Source organism: Heptranchias perlo, chromosome 8 (assembly GCF_035084215.1).
Source record: "Heptranchias perlo isolate sHepPer1 chromosome 8, sHepPer1.hap1, whole genome shotgun sequence".
NCBI lineage: Eukaryota > Metazoa > Chordata > Chondrichthyes > Hexanchiformes > Hexanchidae > Heptranchias > Heptranchias perlo.
Window position 1 is genome coordinate 20,659,436 of NC_090332.1, and position 17,759 is coordinate 20,677,194.

General features: G+C 40.1%; 1 protein-coding gene across 2 annotated transcripts in view; it reads left to right on the forward strand.

Moving 5' to 3' along the window:
• Window positions 1-6,636: 6,636 nt before the first annotated feature.
• ppm1ba (protein phosphatase, Mg2+/Mn2+ dependent, 1Ba) overlaps window positions 6,637-17,759 on the forward strand; it is a 110,954-nt gene continuing 99,831 nt past the window's right edge. The window contains exon 1 of one of the 2 annotated variants that reach the window (XM_067988773.1): window positions 6,637-6,953. The gene's annotated coding sequence lies outside the window, so the exon portion shown is untranslated. The remainder of the gene's footprint in view (window positions 6,954-17,759) is intronic. The other variant, XM_067988775.1, reaches the window with a different exon arrangement.

The window sequence follows — 17,759 nt, forward strand, 5'->3', positions numbered from 1 at the left end:
ATCCTGACTCTTTCTTTTCTGTTAGTTAGCCAATCCTCTATCCATGCCAGTATATTACCCCCAACACCATGAGCTCTTATCTTGTGTAGTAATTTTTTATGTGGCACCTTATCGAATGCCTTTTGGAAATCTAAATATACTGCATCCATTGGTTCCCCTTTATCCACCCTGCCCATTACTTCCTCAAAGAACTCTAATAAATTTGTCAGAAATGATTTCCCCTTCGTAAAACCATGTTGACTCTCCTTGATTATATTATGAGTCTTCAAATGTCTTGCTACAACTTCCTTAATAATGGATTCTAGCATTTTCCCAATGACAGATGTTAGGCTAACTGGTCCATAGTTACCTGCTTTCTGTTTCACTCCCTTCTTGAATAGGGGTGTTACGTTTGCAGTTTTCCAATCCGCTGGGATCTTTCCAGAATCTAGTGAATTCTGGAAGATTAAAACCAATGCATCCACTATCTCTGTAGCCACTTCCTTTAAGACCCTCGGATGCAAGCCATCAGGTCCAGGGGACTTGTCAGCCTTTAAACCCATTAGTTTACCTAGTACTTCTTCTCTAGTGATAGTGTTTGTTTTTAGTTCCTCCCTCCCCTTTGCCCCTTGATTTTCTACTATTATTGGTATGTTATTAGTGTCTTCTACTTAGGAAGGCAAATTAGGAAGGCTTCTATTGCCTGGGGGGTTGGTGTATAAGAGTAAGGAGGTCTTGCTGCAATTATATAAGGCTCTGGTGAGACCACACCTGGAGTACTGTGTACAGTTTTGGTCTGCTTACCTAAGGAAGGATATACTTGCCTTAGAGGCGGTGCAACGAACGTTCACTAGATTGATTCCTGGGATGAGAGGGTTGTCCTATGAGGAAAGATTGAGTAGAGTGGGCCTTTATTCTCTGGAGTTTAGAAGATTGAGAGGTAATCTCATTGAAACATATAAAATGCTTAGAGGGCTTGACAGAGTAGATGCTGAGAGGCTGTTTTCCCTGGCTGGAGAGTCTAGAACTAGGGGGCATAGTCTCAGGATAAGGGGTCGGCTATTTAGGACTGAGATGAGGAGGAATTTCTTCACTCAGAGGGTTGTGAATGTTTGTTATTCTCTACTCCGGAGGGCTGTGGATGCTAAGTTGTTGAGTATATTCAAGAATGAAATCGATGGATTTTAGGACACTAAGGGAATTGAGGGATGGGGGATCGGGCGGGAAAGTGGAGTTGAGGTTGTAGATCAGCCATGATCTTATTGAATGGCAGAGCAGGCTCGAGGGGCCGTATGGCCTACTCCTGCTCCTATTTCTTATGTTCTTATTCCTTTCTCCCTGATATGTTTATCTAGTTTCCCCTTAAATGCATCTACGCTAGTTATCTCAACTACTCCATGTGGTAGCGAATTCCACATTCTTACCACTCTCTGGGTGAAGAAGTTTCTCCTGAATTCCCTATTGGATTTGTTAGTGATTATCTTATATTTATGGTCCTTAGTTCTGGTCTCCTCTGCAAGTGGAAACATCTTCTCTATTTCTATGCTATCAAACCCTTTCATAATCTTAAAGACCTCAACCAGTTCACCCCTCAGTCTTCTCTTTTCTAGAGAAAAGAGCCCTACCCTATTCAATCTTTCCTGATAGGTATAATCTCTCATTTCTGGTATCGTCCTAGTAAATCTTTTTGCACTTTCTCCAGTGCCTCTATATCCTTTTTATAGTTTGGAGACAACTATTCGCAGTACTCCAAGTGTGGTCTATCCAAAATTCTGTACAAGTTTAGCATGATTTCTCTGCTTTTCAATTCTATACCTCTAGAAAGGAACCTCATGGTATTATTAACCTGCGCCGCTACTTTTAGTGATTTGTGTATCTGTACCCCGAAATCCCTCTGCTCCTCTATCCCGTTTAGACTATTATTTTCCAAGAGTATGTGGCCCCTTATTCTTCCTACCAAAATATACCATCTCACACTTACCTATGTTGAAATTCATTTGCCAATTACACGCCCATTCTGCAAGTTTATTAACGTCTTCCTGTATTTTGGCGCAGTCCTCCTCAGTATTAACTATAACCCCAATTTGGTGTCGTCCTCAAATTTTGAAATTGTACTTCCAATTCCCGAGTCCAAATCATTTATGTATATGGTGGACAACAGTGGTCCCAGCTCTGATCCTTGTGGAACATCACTTCCCACATTTTGCCAGTTTGAGTAACTACCTTTAACCCCTACTTTCTGTTTTCTGTTTTGCAGCCAGCTTGCTATCCATTCTACTACTTGTCCCCATTGCATATTGAACAGCGCTGACAATAACTATGGGGAAGTTCACAATGTACCTGATTCAGAGTGGATGTGCATATAATGGTGTTGGTAGACAACCCATAGGAACAGCCTTTCTTTTAATTACGATGTGATATGTGATTTTGTACATACTTATGTAAAAGTATAATATAATATAATACATACATATGTGGTGAGGCGACGGAAGTGAGGGATGCACAAGAGGCCAGTTGGAGGAACACAGAGTTTTTGGAGGGTTGTAGGGCTGGAGGAGGTTACATAGATAGGGAGGGGTGAGACAATGGAGGAATTTGAACATGAGGGCGAGAATTTTAATTCTGAAGCACTGGTGGACCGGGAGCCAATGCAGGTGAGTGAGCACAGGGGTGATAAGTGATCAGGACTTGCGGGTTAGAATATGGGCAGCAGAGGTTTGGATGAGCTCAAGTTTTGGAATGTGGATGATGGGAGGCTGGGCAGGAAAACTTTGGAATCGTCGAGTTTGAAGGTAACGTAAGCATGAATGAGGGTTTCAGCAGCAGATAAGTTGAAGCAGGGGTGGAGACGAATGATATTACAGAGGTGGAAGTAGACAGTCTTTGTGAAGAAGAAGATATTAGGTCAGAAGCTCTGCTCAGTGTTAAATAGGACTCCAAGGTTGTGAAGAGTTTGGTTCAGCCTGAGACAGTGGCCAGGAAGGAGGATGGAATTGGTGGCGAGGGCAACTTTGAAAATCATCAACTCATTCTACAACTACATCAGAATTAGAGGCTCAATGATGTAACAGTAAGACCATCAATCAAGCAGAAGCAGCAGTTGTTTCCTGGAAACAGTCAGAGGCAGGGAGCCTTGCTACAAATTATAGAGATTACTCACTAATGGAGGATGTACAATATTATTAACACTTATTAGTTTATCAGATAGTGAATTTTTAATTTGTGAATATATGCACAGATTATCATTGCTATTGAATAAATAAATTCTGTTAAATTCCTGCCCCTGCCTCGCTTACTCTTACTAGTTTTGGTCCTGAGTCCTATCAATAAAATAAGGAACAATTAGAACAGTCACATGATTACCATTGGCCAAGGAGGTTGCTCAAAAGTGACACCACAGTCATGTGTCTACCATTCATTAATAAACTGGTTCAAAAGTGACACTTTTTTAATTAATGTATTTTTGCAAAAGAACATTTAGATAATGTAAAAATGTAGCATTATTAGTCTGCTAAAATGATTTGCATTTGTTCTGTTTACCAATTTTGCAAAAATCAGGTTGTGGAGAACTGGGGCAACCTGTTACTGGTAGATTCTTCCATCGCGTTATGTTCTGGATTTCTACAGCAGATCTGATGCTGGCTTATAATTCCCAGGACCTGCCTTTAGATGACTTGAATGCCAACACAACAATACTGCAAACATTAAGGATGCTGGTTTCTGAGTAGTGTAATGAGCAGGTTAACTCACGAGCCACCCTATTCCACCATTAGCACACAGCATAAGGCCAGATCTGGATCCTATGGGACTACGTTACATTTCCACTGGCCAGAAGTGTCATGATCTTGCTCTTTGTAACCTTCCTCCTCTAATATGCTAATGGTCCTTGGAATGACTCAGAGGATCTTGATGTGAAAGTATCTGGAGACATGAAAGAAATTTTTCATTATTTAGCTGTTCACTATCCATAAACTGCACAATTTTACCATTAGCTTGTTTTGGAGTAGAACCTATAATGTGTTTACTTACTACAGTCATAGCAACTGATTTTGCACACAGGATGTAACACCTGAAGCAGTAAAAGAAGTCACTAAATTTTGCTTGTTTTAGAACATTTTATGAATACTGTTGTGATAATAAAAGTTTTTGAGAAACTTTGAAACAAGAAAACAGTAAATATCACCAAGGCTGCAGTTATGCTGTGCTAAGTCAGCAATACCAGATTTATACTTCCTGGTTGAAATTGCATTCTCATGGCCAGGAGAGAGCTCTGGATGTGTGCTTACATGTATGAACAGAGCTCAGTGCTTAGACGGCAAATTTTGAATATTTTGAGAGTGAGAGTGGCACTTTCTCAAAACATTAAAAAAAAATCTGCTTAATTTTCTAAAGAGCCCATGAACTCTAAAAGTCCTTTGAAAACCCAGCTTTTAAAGCAATTTGTAAACTCATCTTACACTTAATGCATTGTCAAGGCCAAAATTGATTTGCAGCGAGCAACACCAGATTTATACTTGCATTCTCATGGCCAGGAGAGAGCTCTGGATGTGATCACGATGGAGAGATTGGAGACAACCTCTCCATAGGGTTGCAGGGTCATAGCAGGACCTGACCCCTGAGTGATACTGTCATTTTCAGAGTGATGCAACTATGGCAATATAACTGCACCCTTTGTAGAATCAGAGGGTGTGGTGTTGGCTCCTTCAACCAACAACAGTGTGCGCTTATATAGCACCTTAACGTTGTAAAAAAGTCCTAAGGCACTTCACTGGAGCGTAATCAAACAATTGACAACAAGCCAAATGACTGAAAGCTTGGTGAAAGAGGTAGGTATTAAGGAGAGTCTTAAAGGAGAGAGGTGGAGAGGAAGAGAGTTAGGGAGTGAATTCCAGAGCTTACGGCTTAGGCAGCTGAAAGCATAGCTGCCAATCATGGGGTGAAGGAAGTCGGGAATGCACAAGAGGCCAGAATTGGAGGAATGCAGAGTTCTTGAAGGATTGTAGGGCTGATGGAGGTTACAGAAATAGGGAGGGGTAAGGCAATGGAGGTATTTGAACACGATGAGAAATTTAAATTCGAGGCATTTGTGGACTTGGAGCCAGTGTAGGTCAGCAAGCACAGCGGGGATGGGTGAACAGTACTTGGTGTAAGTTAGAATATGGGCAGTGGAGTTTTGGATGAGCTCAAATTTATGGAGGGTGGAAGATGGGAGGCTGGCCAGAACAGCATTGGTATAGTCGAGTTTGGACATAACAAAAAACTTGGATGACGATTTCAGCAGCAGAGGGGCTGAGGCAGAGGCGGAGATGGGTGATATTACGGAAGTAGGCAGTCTTGGTGATGGAGAGGATATGGGGTCGGATGTTTTCTTTAAATCTTACCGATTGTGTCTGACAAAATAGAATACTGACCAAAAGTACATGCTTAAATTTTTGCGTGCAAACAGTTCTACTTAACTTGGTCTTGTATGTGTATTCTGATTGGCTGCTATTTTACATCCTTTGTTGACACCAGCAGAATAGTAATTTTCAGAAACTTCAACAAGTTGGCTTAGTTGGTAAGTAGTGTGGTGTGGTGCTGAACCATGCAGACCAGAAAAGTTCCAGGTTTGATTCTTGGTTTGTCCTGAGTTAGTCATAGTAGCAGCCTCGTGCTACAATTGGCTATCGCAATTCTGGGTTGAGGGAGGGGGAATTAGCAAGATTCTGCTACTGATCATTATTCAGTGATTTCCCCTCCCCCCATGAGAAAGTGCGTTTTGTATAGAGATCATGTGAAGACGGGATTGAAATTGCTTGTGATTTTCCCATGATAGTTTAGCCAATGCTTCGTCTAGGCTCAGATATGAAGAATGACCCCTTGTCCTCACGAATGACGTGACCACTAGTAATCAATATTTTTAAAAATGTAATTATTATGGTGCCCATAAAGCAACTTCACTAAATGGAAATTATCACTTCCTAACCGAAAAAAAAAGATAATTTCGAGCAGTGCATTAAACTATTTGCAATCTCCAATCTGGAATGAGGTTGACAACACAACTTTGTTTAAATGCACTCTCACTTTCAGAGAGCTCATCGCTGTTGTGAGCTGCAGTTGCCTTGGCTGCTTCAGCACAACCTAAAAATAGAACGTCAGCACGTCACGCACATGTAACCAAAAAGCTTCAGACAAAAACTGTGAGAGGGGAATAAAGAAAGTGAATTACTGAAACATGTAATCGAAAGTTTTAGCGGTGCTTTGACTTCAATCTAAATGACGTTTGCTTCAAGTCTATTCTAACATTCGTTTTGAACAAACAGTGGGCAGGAGAGATGGTTGTTGTGAAAGTGACATCATCGACTCACATTGGCTGCTGGTGATTTCATCCCAGTAACATCCGGACCTCAAAGTCACCGCGCGCAGGGAGGGGGGGGAGGATCAACCTCCGTGATGAAACAATGGATTGACTTGTAGTATAGTCCAATCGGCGAGGGAGCTTGACGCGTTTGGACCAATGATAAATAGAGAAGTAGAAGTAGGCGGGACTTTAAAATAAAATAAATTATATGGTTGACGATAAAATTAGATTGAGCAAGAATTCTACATTGAATTTCCGGTATTTGGTTGGGGGGGGGGAAGGGGAGCCAAAAAAAAAAATCACCCCATCACACAACACAATTTTGGTTACATTGTTAGCTGCGTGCGCCCGCCCGAGCGCAAGTGATATCTCCATGGAGTGAGCGGCGGTGGCGTCTGTTTTTTTTCGGCCCGCACTTATTTCTTGTTTTTTTAAAAAAAAATCATTTTGATGTCCGTGTAAGACGTCATTAAAATGTTTGAAAATGTCCGCTGCTGCGAGCTGCAGGCACTGACGAGTAGCAATATTGTATAAAATATTATTCTGAGAAAAATATTTTTAAAATAAAATTGACCTCGTGTGTAAATCTGAAATCGGGAACTTACAGCGAAAGAAGCCAGAAAAAAAAAGAGGGGTAAGTAGTCGTTTAAATATGTGGGAGCGTCACCGTGTGTGGTGGGGGAGGGGGTGTGTGTGTATCTCTCCTCTCTTTTCCCCCTCCCTCTCTTTTCCCCCTCCCTCTCTTCCCCTCCCCCTCTTCTGCCTCTTCTCAACTCCCCTCGACCCCTTCTCAATCTCCTCTCTACTCGCCCCCTTCCTCTCCTTTCGTCGTCCCAGTTCTCTCTTCCACTCGAGGTCGGGGCTTGTTAAAGGCTTAGGCCCAAATTATATTTTTGTTCCTGAAGTGTATATATATTTTCGTGTATAAAACAAGGATTGACAGATTCCCAGTTCATAGATTCTATGATAAATTGACTGCTTGCGTCCAGGATCTGTATTTGCACATAAGAGAAATCCTATTTAAACAATTAAGATTTAAAATATATATATTTTTTTAATATATACTTTTTATTTTTATGAGCTTGGTATAAATGCTCTGGTATTTGGGTATTGCTTAAAATGACATCAGTGCCCTTAACTGAGGAGCAGGCTAAACAAGAGGCTTGGAGAAAGGTCATTGTAGGCCTCTCGTTTGCATTACACACCCAGACTTGTGTTTGACAGCTGTTAAGTGCTTTTTTTTAAAAGGTGGAATTAAAAAAAACCTTTGGAAAGGAAATAATGGTAAAGTATGAGTAGGATATGTGCAATATGTCTTTGTTTTTCCACTTTTGTGATTTTGAAAAGCAGCTGAATATTTTGGATTTCAGCTGATTTTGGTTTAAAATGTAATTTATTTGGATATATCTCTTTATTTTAAAAAAAAGCAAACATAGCTTGATGTATTTAAATGGATTTGCAATCCATGCGTCATTCTTGCTTATCATAAAGGTTGCCCCAAGTATTTCCCTGAAATTGACAGCTCTGTGTTCTTGAGATGCTTGGCAATATTTTGCAAAATGTCTCAAATGCTATTTTATAGTTTTGATGCTGCTTGTAAAACTTTGTATAGATAATTACCCCCATTTTGCCCTGCTTCAATATTAACCTTTCTTTGTGTACTTGGTGGATTTCTGTTCTAATAGTTGAATTCATTTAAAAAAAATTGTATAGCTTTTATCTTAATTAAGGCAGCCTATTAAATTTGTTTTGCTAAACTAGAATTTTATCTGCATTTTCAAGATAGTAGTAAAATTTGACAGAACAGACCTTGAGGTTGAAGGTGAAGTGTTGAGACTTTATGTTATAGCCTTGTAGATTTGACTTTTTTTTCTAGACTAACATTTTGGCAAACTATTTCTAATATTGTGACTCAAGTTGTGAAAAAGACTCCTTCTATGCCATGATATCACTGTTCTGCCATTGTTACAGACTTAAGACACTTATATTGTAGCTCATTTGAGTACTGTTATAAATAGGTTATCAGCTTTGTCAAATCCAAAACTGAACTCATAATCTCAGGCCTCTATTTTAATGGCTATTTTAAGAGACGCTGCAGGCGATTGTAAAATATGGTGTCACCTGCAAATGCGGATTGCAGGCTGTACCTTCATACATTGTTGGGAGATCAGAAGGAGCTTTGTTAGCTCTTGTATGTTGATGTGACATCAAGTTGGTACAGTGACTGTAAACTCCCACTATACCACAGAAGTGGGGCATACACAGGCTTCTGTTTTAGAAACTGTATGTTTGCTGTCTAGTTTACATTTAAAAAAAAATTCTGGGTAAGCTCTAAGACAAGGATGAAGGGGGTTAATTTATACTTGGGTGGCAGAGATGACTAATCAGTATTTTGAATCAGTTTTGCAGAGGAAGGTGAAAGTAGGACTGTAGGTATACCTGAAGAAAATGTGGAAGAGCCACTACTTGTAAATAAGTATTTAAAAGGGAGCTGTGTTTAAAAAAAAGTTAATGGAGCTAAGTGTAGAAAAGTCACCAGGCACAGATGGAATGCATCCCAAAATACTGAAGGAGGTAAGAAAAGAGATATAGGCAGGAAACATACATTTTCAGAAATGTTTAGAAGTGGGAACTTGGCCAAGTGGAAAGAGGCAAGTGTTACATTCCATTCAGGAAAAGGATAAGCCAGGAACTAAGCCAGTTAATGTCATCTCTGTTGTGGGTAAATGTGCATAAAAATGCATAATACAGGATGGAATTACTGCAAACTTTGATAAACATGAGCTAATCAGGAATAGTCAGTATGGATTTGTAAAGGGTAGATCATGCTTGACTGAATTTAATTTTTCAAGGAAATCAATGAGCCAGAAATTGCACCCGAAATAACGGAGGAGCTCAACAGTTTTTAATGGAGAATCGAAGGAGCAAATTCCCACGTTTGCACATGTACACTAAAACGCGGCAATCGTGAACTTGCTCCTATTGGTTCGCCGGCAATTTGACAGCTTTGAATTAAAGGGCCATCACACGCTGCAATTGTTGAAATCACTGAAAAATCACAAACTTGCTCATCTGCCCAGCTGGAAAGTAACTAATTACGCCACCGAACAGGTACGCTTAAAAATACCAGGTTTAAACTAAGTTTTATAAGTGCGGTTAGTCTTAATGACTGCCAAACAACTAAAAATTAAATTTTAAAAATATGGAGTCAAATATTATTCCTCATTTTAATAGTTTTTGGTCATTAAAAAAATTAAAATTAAAAAATTAACATTTTACTTTTTCCTCTGCCCCTTTAATTTAATTATTTCTTTGGCTTTTTATAAAAAATAATTAACATTTTTATTTACAATGATTTCCAGAATCCTAACTTTAAATGAATGAAGTCTGCTTGTGGGCGTGACTTCTCCTCCTGACAGATTTTGTGGGCATGCCTTCTGTTCTGACAGACTGTTCCATGCGCCTCAACTTGCGCTTCTCAGAAGCTGAGTTAATAACACACAATTTTTTAAAGTTCCAAATCAAGCCAGTTGATGTCACAGAGCCCACAGTAGGTACATTAGTTAATTTAATTTGCAGGAGCTGTGGCGAGCGTTGCCACGCCCCTTTGCGCAAGTTCTGGCCATACATAGTGAATGTGGTGGTTGTACATATGGATTTTCAGAATATTTTTGAATACGTGCCACGTAAGAGAATTGTTACAAAAATTAAGGCACGTGGTATTAGAGGGGCTAATTGCATGGATAGAGGTGGGATGGGAAGGGGCAGAAAGCTAAGAGTACAAGTAAAGGGATGTTTTTCACATTGATGGGAATTGGGTAATGGTTTGCAGGGAACGATTTGGACATAGGCACAATAGGAATATTACGAAGCTTGCTGATACTGAATAGGTAGGACATTCCTTTCTAACTAAAAGACCTTTTATTTAGAGGCTGCGGCTCTCAAACTAGATTCTATTAGGTAATAAATCTTGGTTCTCTGCAGGAATTGGTAAAAATGGGCACAAGGAAGTTTTGGTCTATGTTGGGGAGGGTGAGAGATTTTCCAGGACACGTGTGATGTAAGATACTGAAACCTGCTAACCTGCTCTTTTTAAATAGAACAAGTATTAGCCCATCTTGATGAATATAGAAAGAAAATAAATTTTTGCATGTAACTATAAATCACTCTCACACGGTTGAAATGGCTTAAAACACTATTAATCATTGAGTTTTACAGTACTAAAGGAGGCTATTTGATTTATCGCACCTGTATTGGTTCTCAAAGAGCTATCCACTTAGTCCCATTGTCTAGCCCTTTCACCATTCCTCTTTTTAAGTCTTAATGTTTCAAATATTTATCTGCTTCTCTTTTAAAAGCTATAATGGACCCTGCTTGCACCACTGTTTCTGAAAAGGCATTCGAAGTGCTAAAATCCCTCTATTATGCTAAAATCTCCTAATATATTCCTTTGTTCTTTTCATCATGGTCTTTAATTTAAGCCCTCTAATTACTGAATTGCTGACCAGTGGAAATAGTTTTTCCCTATTCACCTTTTCAAAACCTCTGTCAGATCTCCTCTTGGCCTTCTCTGCTCCAATGAAGAGTCCCTGTTTCTCTGGTCTCTCCTTTTAGCGAAAACCTCTCATCCTTGGTATCATCTTAGTGACTTTCTTACTTAGCTTCTCCATGGCCATGAGATGCTTAAGTAATTTTTAAGGTTTAGCCGTACCTCTTTGCTTTTGTATTTGATGCCCTATTTATAAAACCCAGGATCCCATATGCTTTTTCTTTAATACTGTTTAAAATAAAGACAGACTTGCATTAATATAGCCTCTTTCACAACCTCAAGATGTCCCAAAGTACTTTATAACCAATGAAGTACTTTTTGAAGTGTAGTCACTGTTATAATGTAGGAAATAATGCATTATTGACTTGCCCCCCCCCCAGTTTTCATGTATCTGAGCCCCAAGTCTCCGTTTTTCTATTTTTAAAACTTTACCATTCAATATGTATGTCCTTCTCTTTTTTCTTCCCAAAATGTATCACTTCACATTTTTCCACATTAAATTACAATTATTTTCTTTCTTGTTCTCAAGATGTAGGCAACTCTGGCAAGGCCATGTTTATTACATATCCCTAGTTGCCTTAGAAGGTGGTGACCTTCTCCTTGAACTGCTGCAGTCCTTGTGGTGATGGTGCTCCTACAATGGTGTTAGATAGAGAATTCCAGGATTTTGACCCAGTGTTAATGAAGGAATGGTGGTATATATCCAAGTCAGCATGGTTTGTGACTTGGAGGTGATGCTGCTCTTGTCCTTGATGATAAAGGTTGCAAGGTGTGGAGATGATGTGGGAATGCATGGGAAAATTGGCAAGGTTAGATTTATCCTGTTTGTGGATAGGGCCACCTGAGCAATTTTTCACATTGCTGAGTAAATTCTAGTGTCTTAGTTGCACTGGAATAGCTTGTTTAAGAGACTGGCTAGTTCCGGTGTGCAGCTGGGATGTTATTGGGGTCCATGGCCTTTGTGTCCGGTGTACTCAGTCATTTCCTCATGTCACATGGAGTGACTTGAATTTGCTGGAGAATAAATGAAGACTTGCATTTATATAGCGCCTTTCACAGCCTCAGGATGTCCCAAAGCGCTTTACAGCCAATGAAGTACTTTTTGAAGTGTAGTCACTGTTGTAATGTAGGGAACGTGGCGGCCAATTTGCGCACAGCAAGGTCCCACAAACAGCAATGTGATAATGACCAGATAATCTTTTTTTAAGTGATGTTGGTTAAGGGATGAATATTGGCCACGACGCCCCTGCTCCTCTTCAAAATAGTGCCATGGTATCGTTTACGTCCACCTGAGAGGGCAGACGGGGCCTCAGTTTAACGTCTCATCTGAAAGACAGCACCTCAGTGCAGCGCACCCTCTGTACTGTACTGGGAGTGTCAACCTAGATTTTGTGCTCAAGTCTCTGGAGTGAGACTTGAACCCACAACCTGCTGATTCGGAGGTGAGAGCTACCCACTGAGCCACGGCTGACACAATTACATCTATTATGGTGCGGGCCTCAGGAGGAGGCTGTGTAGGATTGTCCATTTGGCTCTTTTGGCTGAAGATATTTGCAAACGTTTCAGCCATGTCTTTTGCACTCACGTGCTGGGCTACACTGTGGTTGAGAGTGGGGATATTCATGAAGCCTACTCCTCCTTTTAATTGCTTGCCACCATTCTCAAACGAATATAGTAGGACAACAGAGTTTTGGTCAGATCTGTTGGTTGTGGGAGTACTGAGCTCTGTCTATAACCTTCTGTTTTTGGTTATTAACATGCAGATAACTCAGTATATTAGCTTCACTGGGTTGTTGCCTCATTCTGAGGTATGCCTTCACTGAACCACAGTTGATCTCCCAGCTTGATGGTAATAGAGGAGTGAGGGATGTTCCGGGCCAGGAGGTTACAGATTGTGGTGGAATACTATACTTCTGCTGTGGGCCCTTAAAGCCTCGGATGCCCAGATTTGGGCTGCTAGATCTATTCTTGGTCTGTTCCACTTGGCATTGCGATAATGCCATGCTACATGATAGGTGGTGTTTCCACTGTGTAGGTGAGACTTTGTCTCCCCTACCATGTGGTCACTCCTACTGTGTTATCATGGACTGATGTGTTTGTGCCAGGTGTGTTGGTGAGGATGAGGTAAACTAGGTTATTCCCTTGTGTTGGTTTCCCCCACCACCTGACACAGGCCTAGTTTGGCAGCTATGTGTTCAGGATTCAGCCAGCTTGGTCAGTGGTATTACTGAGCCACTCTTACTGGTGGACATTGAGGTCCCCCAACCAGTTTATTTTGTGTCTTTTTCCTATCTGTGCTTCCTCCAAATGGTGTTCAACATGTAGAAGTCCTGATACATTAGTTGGAGGGAGGGGAAAGGGTGGAGGTAGTTGGCAATCAGCAGGCGCTTTCCTTGTTCTTGTTTGACTTGAAGCTTTATGGGGTCTGATTTCAATCTGCCTTGTCTACTAAGCTGTCATATGTCCTCCTGAAGTTGCATCTAGTCCTCTTCACAGTTAACATTGAATTATTTTTGGAGGGCAATGTCTGTTATGTGGGCAAATGCTGATTCCATTTAAAGCCTTCATGAATTTCCCAGTTGATGCTGATTTAGCAACAGCATTCTGTTGAAGGAAACAGTTGGTACCCTTAATATTGGATTTTTCAGGAGCATTTGACACTGTCAGCTATGAATTTACATGGCTTGAGTGGGATTGTTATGGTAGAAAAGAGACCATCAGACAAATGAGACAGAAAATATTGTAATAGATTGGGAGCTTTAAGGGTTTCACATGGAATCTAGTATTTTGAATGTATTAGCCATATGTTTCTGCTGTACACATCATTTGGATTGTTTTATTTAGTAATATTTACAGGATACTATTGCCTTCTGAAGAGACCTGAATTGAATTCGGAGGACCAAAACTCCCTTTTTCTACACAACATATAAAAGTGCAAAATCCACTTATACTTCACTTCTACACCTTTTACATTTATGTTGTATGCATTTCATATTTAGGTGTTAAACGGTCACATTTGTTTTTGGAATTTCTTACATTGATGCACTCTGGGCAGTTAGGATTTATACACACATGTGCCAGGCACCCAGTCAGCCTACTCCACACTGGCTTCACCTTCAGAATATGAAGGGTAATTTGGGATTCATATTGGACAGGAAGAATAGATAAACTAAATACAACAGGGAAGAAAGATCCATTGTAGGAAGCTATGAAGGGTTCAGTAGTTTCGCCAAAAATGAACAGAAGCTATCTGGAATCAACTGTTGAGAGAAGGTTGTTTCTGTCAGGATCTAGTAATGCTTAGTCCTGAATCTCATGCGTAGATATTGGATGGTTACCTTGCAACTGATGCCTTTTAAGAATTGCTTACTTCCTCCCAAAGATAATCGCTTGTTTGAGTAGGTTACCAATGGATGATACAGTAAACACTCAAATATTTAACAACTACATAATTTCCCCCTCCCTGAAGATGCTGACTCTGTCTGGGAGTGCCCAGACACGTGTGAGTGTCTCCAGATGTACAGCGATGGCCAACATATGCGATTCCAATCCTGTCCTCATCCAATTTTCTCTCTCTTTCTCGCACACGCACACTTTCTAGAAGGGGTTACTGTGCGCCCTTCAGAACCATGGCTAATTGTTTTCCTTTTTCTCCGCCCTAGAGGTACTGAGGTGAATTGTAGCATCCCCTGCTGCTGCCCTGGCCGAGATCAGCTGATGGCATAGAGCAGCGTGCGTAACTGATACCTTCCTGACTCTCTGGCACATCACGCAGTGGATCTACCCACTGAATTTAAAGGGGGCACCTTTAAATACAAAAGACAGTGATTTGCTCCTTGGCAAACTCGCTATGCATTTAATAGCTTTGAGCTATAAATTGTGTGTGTGAGAGAAGAGATCCAAATTTATCCAACCTAGATGTTAGAAAACTCCTGATAGATGCCACTAGTTACCAACTCCTGATGCAATGCTGGTCTGGGTAAGTTCTGTACACAATAGATGTGTGGTCAGCTTGCTGTATACAGCTCTGCTTATGTTCCTCACAGAGGGTTGTGAGGCTGTGGAATGCATGACCATAGTTAGTGATTGAAGCAGTGGTTATGTTAACATTTTAGATAGGTGATTGAAGAAAAGGGGGAATGAAGGGATATGGGATTAGGACTATTGCTTGTGTGGAGGATAAACACCAACACAGACTGGTCCAAACGGCCTGCTTATATGCTGTAATTTCTATGTAATTCGATGTAACTTTTAAATCAAAAATTAGGGAGTTAGTGCTCAAGGTGATGAAACTCTTGGGAGTAGAATGTCCTGGGCTATGAGAAGAAGCAAAGCCCAAGCAGTTTTTACAATCCTTCAAACCCATTAGTTGCTACATGTATGCATATTTCTAACAATCTTTTCTTTTTTTGTTGGAGTTCGTATTATTACTAGTGCCATGATGGCCAAGTTTCGCTTTCATATTCGATCATAGAATTTCGCAGCACAAAAAGAACATTGCACCTATGTCAGATTTCTGCAAGATTCTACTTAATGCCATTCCCCTGCCCTTTACCTGTACCCTTTTTAAGTTTTTCTTTTCAAATATTTAACCACTTCCCTTTTAAAAGCTATTATGAACTCAGGACATACCAGAATAGTAGAAACAAACACCCTTTATGTTTTTAAAAATAAAACTCCTAACCTCTGCCTTTGTTATTTTGGTGTTCATCTTAAATTTATGCCTCCAGTTACACACTAACTGACCAGTGGAAAGTTTTTTCTGATTTACTTTACCAAACCCTCATAACTTTAAGCAATTCTATCAGACAGCCTCTTAAACTTTTTGTTCTAATGAAAATAGCCCCAGTTTCTGTAGCCTCTCCTCAAAAAGCCTCAGGTATCATCTTACTAAATCTCTTCACCTTTGCCACAGTCTTGATGTCCTTCCTAAATAAAGATGCTCAAAACTGGGCACACTGTTCTGAATGTAAAATAAAAAGGAAAAACTACAAATGCTAGAAATCTGATATAAAACAGAAAATACTGGAAATTAACAGCGGGACAGTGAACATCTGTAAAAAGAAAAGTCAGATCATGATTTTTCAAGTATGTGTCCATGGTCAGAACCATAGTCCAACTGTGGTCTAACCAATGATTTGTATAGATTTAGTATTGCCTCTGGGTTTCTGTAGTCAACATGAGAAGCTTTTAAAGTATTATTGCTGCAAAATGAAATGTATGGTGATGTCATATGGCAAAATGTTTCTCCAAAAATCTTATTTTAACTTGTTAATACTATCTAAATATAAATCTAATGGGTGTTTGGCTTGTGTGGCCTGATGTATGGTGCTGCATGAAAGACTTTCAGAAGGCCACACAAAAGGCTATTAGTTAAAGAAATAAAAGAAAGAAAGACTTGCATTTATATAACATTTTCATGACCTCAGGATGTCCCAAAGTGCTTTTGAAGTACAGTGCATTCACTGTAGTAATGTAGGGAAGGCAGCAGCCAATTTGCACACAGCAAGCTTCCACAAACAGCAGTGTGATAATGACCAGATAATCTGTTTTAGGGATGTTGGTTGAAGAATAAATTAGGCAGGACACCAGGGGTAACTCCTCTGCTCTTCAAAATAGTATCGTGGAATCTTTTACATCCACCTGAGAGGGCAAATAGGGCCTCTGTTTAATGTTAAGTTCAAAGATGTGGGCATTCAGGGTAAATCTTGGGTATGGATAAGAAATTGGCTGAAGAGTAGAAAACAACTGGCACTTATTAGAGCAGTTACATTGGGTTGGTGGGGGTGGGGGGTGGTGGTGGGTTAAGTACTGAGCGGGTTTTCACTGGGCTCATTGTTGGGACCAGTAATTTTCTTCCATCAGTGACTTAGACTCAGAAACCCAATGCAAATAGGTCAAATTTGCAAATACTAAACTCTGAGGGGCAGTGGAATCAAAGGGGGTGGCTCAGAAATTACAGATTGAGCTAGACAAAATATATCAAACAGGTGAAATTTAATACCGACAAATGCAAAGTACTGCATGGTGGAAGTAGAATGAGCAACACACGTACTCTAAGAGGTTTTCAAATAGATGAGGATGAAGTTGAAAGAAGCCTAGGTGTCTTGGTAAACTCAATGCTAAACGTGTCCAACCAGTGCAAAACAGAAACCAACAAAGGAAAATAGTAACGGGAGTAGATCACTCAGCTCTTTGAGCTTGTACAGCCATTCACTTAGATCATGGCTGATCTCTACTCCATGTACATGCCTTTGCTGCATATCCCTTGATACCCTTACCTAACAGAAATCTAGCAATCTCTGTTATTTCAATTGACCCAACTTCCACAGTCTTTTGGGGGAGGAGAATTCCAGATTTCTACTACCCTTTGCATGAAAAAATGCTTCCTGATTTCACTCCTAGCTGGTTTAGCTCTAATTTAAAACTGTGCCCCTGCCAGAGGAATTAGTTTCTCTGTATCAACCCTATCAAATTACTTCATTTTAAAGACCTTAATTAGATCACTCCTCAATGTTCTAAACTCAACGGAATACAGGTAAAATCAAAGAAAACCCAAAGATGTTTTATCAATACATAGAGCAAGAGGATAACTAAGGAAAGAGTAGGGCCTATTAGAGACCAAAAAGGTAGCCTGTGTGTGGAGGTGGAAGATGTGGGTATGGTTCTTAATGAATACTTTGCATCTGTCTTCACAAAGGAGAGGGATGATGCAGGGATTGAAGTTAAGGAGGAGGAGTGTGAAATATTGGATGGGATAAACATAGTGAGAGAGGAAGTATTAAGGGGATTAGCTTCTTTGAAAGTGGTTAAATCACCATGGCCGGATGAAATGTATCCCAGGCTGTTAAAAGAAGCCAGGGAGGAAATAGCGGAAGCTTTAACAATCAT